At 42.1% G+C, this 6,817-nt stretch overlaps 1 protein-coding gene across 1 annotated transcript in view; it reads right to left on the reverse strand.

Annotated features, from left to right (window-relative positions):
* The window catches only part of CASP8 (caspase 8), a 60,145-nt gene extending 53,578 nt beyond the window's left edge, over window positions 1–6,567 (reverse strand). The window contains exon 1 of the mRNA XM_033230724.1: window positions 5,921–6,567. The gene's annotated coding sequence lies outside the window, so the exon portion shown is untranslated. The remainder of the gene's footprint in view (window positions 1–5,920) is intronic.
* Between the last annotated feature and the right edge of the window lie 250 nt (window positions 6,568–6,817).

The raw sequence follows: 6,817 nt of genomic DNA on the forward strand, positions 1-6,817 counted from the left end.
ATAACAAACCATCTCTCAGACCACAGTGCAATCAAACTAGAACTCAGGATTAAGAAACTCACTCAAAACCGCTCAACTACATGGAAACTGAAAAACCTGCTCCTGAATGACTACTGGGTACATAACGAAATGAAGACAGAAATAAAGATGTTCTTTGAAACCAATGAGAACAAAGACACAACATATCAGAATCTCTGGGACACATTTAAAGCAGTGTGTAGAGGGAAATTTACAGCACTAAATGCCCACAAGAGAAAGCAGGAAAGAACTAAAATTGACACCCTAACATCACAATGGAAAGATCTAGAGAAGCAAGAGCAAACACATTCAAAAGCGAGCGGAAGACAAGAAATAACTAAGATTAGAGCAGAATGGAAGGAGATAGAGACACAAAAACCCTTCAAAAAATCAATGAACCCAGGAGGTTGTTTTTTGAAAAGATCAACAAAATTGATAGACCACTAGCAAGACTAATACAGAAGAAAAGAAAGAAGAATGGAATAGATGAAATAAAAAATGATAAGGGGGATATCACCACCAATCCCACAGAAATACAAACTACCATCAGAGAATACTATAAACACCTCTATGCAAATAAACTAGAAAATCTAGAAGAAATGGATAAATTCCTGGACATGTACATCCTCCCAAGACTAAACCAGGAAGAAGTTGAATCTCTGAATAGGCCAATAACAGGCCCTGAAATTGAGGCAATAATTAAGAGCCTATCAACCAAAAAAAAGTCCAGGACCAGATGGATTCACAGCTGAATTCTACCAGAGGTATAAAGAAAAGCTGGTACCATTCCTTCTGAAACTATTCCAATAAATAGAATAAGAGGAAATCCTCCCTAAACCATTTTATGAGGCCAGCAGCATCCTGATACCAAACCCTGGCAGAGACACAAGAAAAAAAGAGAATTTTAGACCAACATCCCTGATGAACATTGATGCAAAAATCCTCAATAAAATACTAGCAAACTGAATCCAGCAGCACATCAAAAAGCTTATCTACCATGATCAAGTGGGCTTCATCCCTGGGATGCAAGGTTGGTTCAATATATGCAAATCAATAAATGTAATCCATCATATAAACAGAACCAAAGACAAAAACTACATGATTATCTCAACAGATGAAGAAAAGGCCTTCGACAAAATTCAACAGCACTTCATGCTAAAAACTCTCAATAAATTAGGTATTGATGGGATGTATCTCAAAATAATAAGAGCTATTTATGACAAACCCACAGCCAATATCATACTGTATGGGCAAAAACTAGAAGCATTCCCTTTGAAAACTGGCACAAGACAGGGATGCCCTCTCTCACCACTCCTATTCAAAATAATGTTGGAAGTTCTGGCCAGGGCAATCAGGCAGGAGGAAGAAATAAAGGGTATTCAATTAGGAAAAGATGAAGTCAAACTGTCCCTGTTTGCAGATGACATGATTGTATATTTAGAAAACCCCATCATCTCAGACCAAAAGCTCCTTAAGCTGGTAAGCAACTTCAGCAAAGTCTCAGCATACAAAATCAATGTGCAAAAATCACAGGCATTCCTGTACACCAATAACAGACAAACAGAGAGCCAAATCGTGAGTGAACTCCCATTCACAATTGCTTCAAAGAGAATAAAATACCTAGGAATCCAACTTACAAGGGATGTGAAGGACCTCTTCAAAGAGAACTACAAACCACTGCTCAACGAAATAAAAGAGGACACAAACAAATGGAAGAATATTCCATGCTCATGGATAGGAAGAATCAATATCATGAAAATGGCCATACTGCCCAAGTTAATTTACAGATTCAATGCCATCCCCATCAAGCTACCAATGACTTTCTTCACAGAATTGGAAAAACCTACTTTAAAGTTCATATGGAACCAAAAAAGAGCCCACATTGCCAAGACAATCCTAAGTCAAAAGAACAAAGCTGGAGGCATCATGCTACCTGACTTCAAACTATATTACAAGGCTATAGTAACCAAAACAGCATGGTACTGGTACCAAAACAGAGATATAGACCAATGGAACAGAACAGAGTCCTCAGAAATAATACCACACATCTACAGCCATCTGATCTTTGACAAATCTGACAAGAACAAGAAATGGGGAAAGGATTCCCTATTTAATAAATGGTGCTGGGAAAACTGGCTAGCCATATGTAGAAAGCTGAAACTGGATCCCTTCCTTATACCTTATACAAAAATTAATTCAAGGTGGATTAAAGACTTAAATGTTAGACCTAAAACCATAAAAACCCTAGAAGAAAACCTAGGTAATACCATTCAGGCCATAGGCATGGGCAAGGCCTTCATGTCTAAAACACCAAAAGCAATGGCAACAAAAACCAAAATTGACAAATGGGATCTAAGTAAACTAAAGAGCCTCTGCACAGAAAAAGAAACTACCATCAGAGTGAACAGGCATCCTGCAGAATAGGAGAAAATTTTTGCAATCTACCCATCTGACAAAGGGGTAATATCCAGAATCTACAAAGAACTTAAACAAATGTACAGGAAAAAATCAAACAACCCCATCAAAAAGTGGGCAAAGAATATGAACAGACACTTCTCAAAAGAAGACATTTATGTAGTCAACAGACACATGAAAAAATGCTCATCATCACTGTCCATCAGAGAAATGCAAATCAAAACCACAATGAGACACCATCTCACACCAGTTAGAATGGCAATCATTAAAAAGTCAGGAAACAACAGGTGCTGGAGAGGATGTGGAGAAATAGGAACACTTTTACAGTCAACCATTGTGGAAGCTAGTTCAGCCATTGTGGAAGACAGTGTGGCAATTCCTCAAGGATTTAGAGCTAGAAATACCATTTGACCCAGCCATCCCATTACTGGGTATACACCCAAAGGATTATAAATCATGCTGCTATAAAGACACATGCACACGTATGTTTATTGCAGCACTATTCACAATAGCAAAGACTTGGAACCAACCCAAATGTCCATCAATTACAGACTGGATTAAGAAAACGTGGCACATATACACCATGGAATACTATGCAGCCATAAAAAAGGATGAGTTCATGTCCTTTGTAGGGACATGGATGAAGCTGGAAACCATCATTCTCAGCAAACTATCGCAAGGACAGAAAACCAAACACCGCATGTTCTCACTCATAGGTGGGAATTGAACAATGAGAACACTTGGACACAGGATAGGGAACATCGCACACTGGGGCCTGTTGTGGGGTGGAGGGAGGAGGGAGGGATAGCATTAGTATATATACCTAACGTAAATGACGAGTTAATGGGTGCAGCACACCAACATGATACATGTATACATATGTAACAAACCTGCAGGTTGTGCACATGTACCCTAGAACTGAAAGTATAATAATAATAATAATAATTCCTGTATGTGAAGGTTATTATGAGAATCAAATGAGTTAATACATGCAAATTCTTAGAACAGCTCCTGGCATGCAGAGTAAATTTATAATAATTAGGAACTTAACTGAGAAATAAAAGCATAAGTATATTGCTTTCATATAGTGGTCACATTACATAAAAACGCATAAATTTTTATTATATGGTCACATTATCTAAAAATGTGAAATTAACCAGGCGTGGTGGCTCAGGCCTGTAATCCTAGCACTTTGGGAGGCCAAGGTGGGTAGATCACTTGGGGCCAGAAGTTTGAGACCAGCCTGGCCAACATGGTGAGATCCCCATCTCTACTAAAAATACGAAAAAAAATTAACCAGGCATGGAGGTGGGTGCCTGTAATCCCAGCTACTCAGGAGGCTGAGACACAAGAATCACTTGAACCCGGGAGGCGGAGGTTTCAGTGAGCCGAGATGGCACCATTGCATTCCAGGCTGTGCAACAGAGTGAGACTCTGTCAAAAAAAAAAAAAAGAAAAAAAAACAGAATTAAATAGAAGAGACAGCTTTAAATGTTCAAAATAGTACCACAGGGAGAGGAACTGGGAAGTGGGGAGTAGTGAGATCTCCCACTGCTGAATGAATGCTGCCATCTCCTTCTCTTTCCCAGTCAGGAGTATCTGGTAATACCTATTCCTTGCGCCAACTAGGAAATCACTGACTTCCGGCCAATCATTTATAGTCTGCTCGATTCCCTTCCCAATGTTCCCAGACAGAAAAGCACATGTGCAGATTAAAGCACAGACTCAGATTAAAAAGAGTTCCTTTATATTATACTAAAATCACTGATCGCTAACCAGGGCTCGTTTTAGAACTTTCCCTAAACAGCCTGAGCTTCCATAGTTGAATCAGCAGCTGGGCACCTCAGATGCTGTCTCTCAGAGCATCCTGGCTTCAACACAAATGTCACCAAACTGCCCACTTCAGTCATTCCTAAATGACTTTGACAATGTTTGTCATATTCCTTATTACTGGTTCTTTAATTTCCTGTATTTTTAATTGGCTCTCTTTACTGAAATAAAAATTTACATGAACAAGTTTTTTAAACGAACATTTTATATCACTACCACAAATGGAAAAGCACTGCATTTGCTACAAAAGAGGAACTGTAAAAAATAAATAAAATAAGAATGTAACACTGTTACTAAATTCCAGCTAGATACTATTGCTTACTCATTTGTCAAAAAGGGAAATTAGCACGTTTTGAGACATGATTAAGATATGTTAGTCCTGGCTGAGCATGGTGGCTCATGCTTGTAATCCTAGCACTTCGGGAGGCCAAGGAGGGTGGATCACTTGAAATCAGGAGTTCCAAACCAGCTTGGCCATCATGGTGAAACTCCATCTCTACTAAAAATACAAAAAATTAGCTGGGTGTGGTGGCATGCACCTGTGATTCCAGCTACTCAGGAGGCTGAGGCAGGAGAATCGCTTGAACCCAGGAGGCGGAGGTTGCAGTGAACCAAGATCGTGCCACTGCACTCCAGCCTGGGCGACAGGGCGAGACACCATCTCAAAAAAAAAAAAAAGGAAGAAAAGAAAAAAAAAATGGCTGGCGCAGTGGCTCACGCCTGTAATCCCAGCACTTTGGGAGGCCGAGGTGGGCGGATCACCTGAGGTCTGGAGTTTGAGACCAGCCTGATCAACATGGAGAAATCCCGTTTCTACTAAAAATACAAAATTAGCCAGGCATGGTGGTGCACGCCTGTAATCCCAGCTACTCAGGAGGTTGAAGCAGGAGAATTGCTTTAACCTGGGAGGCAGAGGTTGCGGTGAGCCGAGGTCCTGCCATTGCACTTCAGCCTGGGCAACAGCAGCGAAACTCCATCTCAAAAAAAAAAAAAAAGCTAAGGGAATCATAAAGAATAACTGGCCAGGTGCGGTGGCTCACGCCTGTAATCCCAGCACTTTGGGAGGCCAAGGCGGGCAGATCATGAGGTCAGGAGATCGAGACCATCCTGGCTAACACGGTGAAACCTCGTCTCTACTAAAAATACAAAAATTAGCCAGGCATGGTGGCACACGCCTGTTGTCCCAGCTACTTGGGAGGCTGAGGTGGGAGAATTACTTGGACCCAGCAGGCGGAGATTGCAGTGAGCTGAGATCTCGCCACTGCACTTCAGGCTGAGCGACAGAGCAGACCCCCTCTCAAAAAAAAAAAAAGAATAACTTTTCACTATGTGAGCCATTGTTGTTTAGTGCATAATGTCTGCATACTCCCCAGTATCCCCTGCAGCTCCTCCACAGTTGTGGGGTCCCGCACTACAGGAAGACAATGCATTTTAGCTCAGAGTACAGGTCTCAAAAACTTAGCTAAATATTTCCCCTTTCCACTCATACTGGTGTACAGGGAACAATAATGGATTAATGGATTAACAACCAAAGAGAGGGCAGGTAGGTCCCAACTAGCATCTGCTCCACTCGGCCCGCTGGTGACTAGACAGGGCACAGTAATAGTGTTCACCACTTCTCTTTCCCCCAAACCTCCTCTGGAAATTCCAGGCTTACCTCAATATTCCCAAGGTTCAAGTGCCCAACTCAAGGGCTCAGGCTGCCGAGGCCCAACCTCACGTGCCCAGAAAGTGGACACACCCAGGGGTTGCTCCGGGAAGGAAGGAGAAATGACGGTGAGTAGAAGCCAATGTCAGCCGCTCTAGCTGGGCCCTCCTTCTACTGATGTCTTGACCTGTAGCCCACAGCCTCTGGGCAAGGAACCAAAGTCGTTTTGAGCCAGCAGGGTCAGACTTCTAGAAGCAGCCAGCGAAGGTAAAGGATCTGTCCTTTACTCCCTGGAAAGCAGTCTGGAGAGGTGAAACCAGCCTAGACTTCAATATCAGACAGATCTAGATTCAAATCCTGGCTGTGACTCTCACTTGCTGAGGAACCTAAACACCTCCTTTTGTTTCACTCAGCCTCCATCTTTTCAAGTGGAAAAGAACTGCTTGGTAAGGTTGCTGTGGGGAGTGAGTAAAGCAATATACGTAGTGCTTAATCTCACAGACAGCAGATGCTCCAGAAATGCTAATTCTCTTGCCCACTGGTATTCCTCAGGCAGCCACCAGTCACCTTCTTCTGAAGCTGTTGGAGGGATACGGGCAGGCAGGAAGCTCAGTCTGAACAACCAGACTTCAGACCAGCTCAGACACAAGGTGAAACAGAAACCAAAAGCTCAGAGTACATGACTTACCTCCTCCAAACCTTTGCTCCAGCCACTGCCACTCCCCAGAGAACGCCCTCCCCATCCCCTCCCACCCACTGCAGAGAGTGCTCACATTCTCCACCGTTTATCAGACACTTGTTTCTCACTGCCTGGCACTGTGAGTTGTCGTTTATTAACTAGTGTATTGTCTTCTTTGAAAAATAATTTTTTAAAAAAATATACCTTATCCATATACATAAAGCAGT

The sequence above is a fragment of the Trachypithecus francoisi genome, unplaced genomic scaffold (genome assembly GCF_009764315.1).
Source record: "Trachypithecus francoisi isolate TF-2019V2 unplaced genomic scaffold, Tfra_2.0 Lachesis_group13, whole genome shotgun sequence".
Lineage (NCBI taxonomy): Eukaryota > Metazoa > Chordata > Mammalia > Primates > Cercopithecidae > Trachypithecus > Trachypithecus francoisi.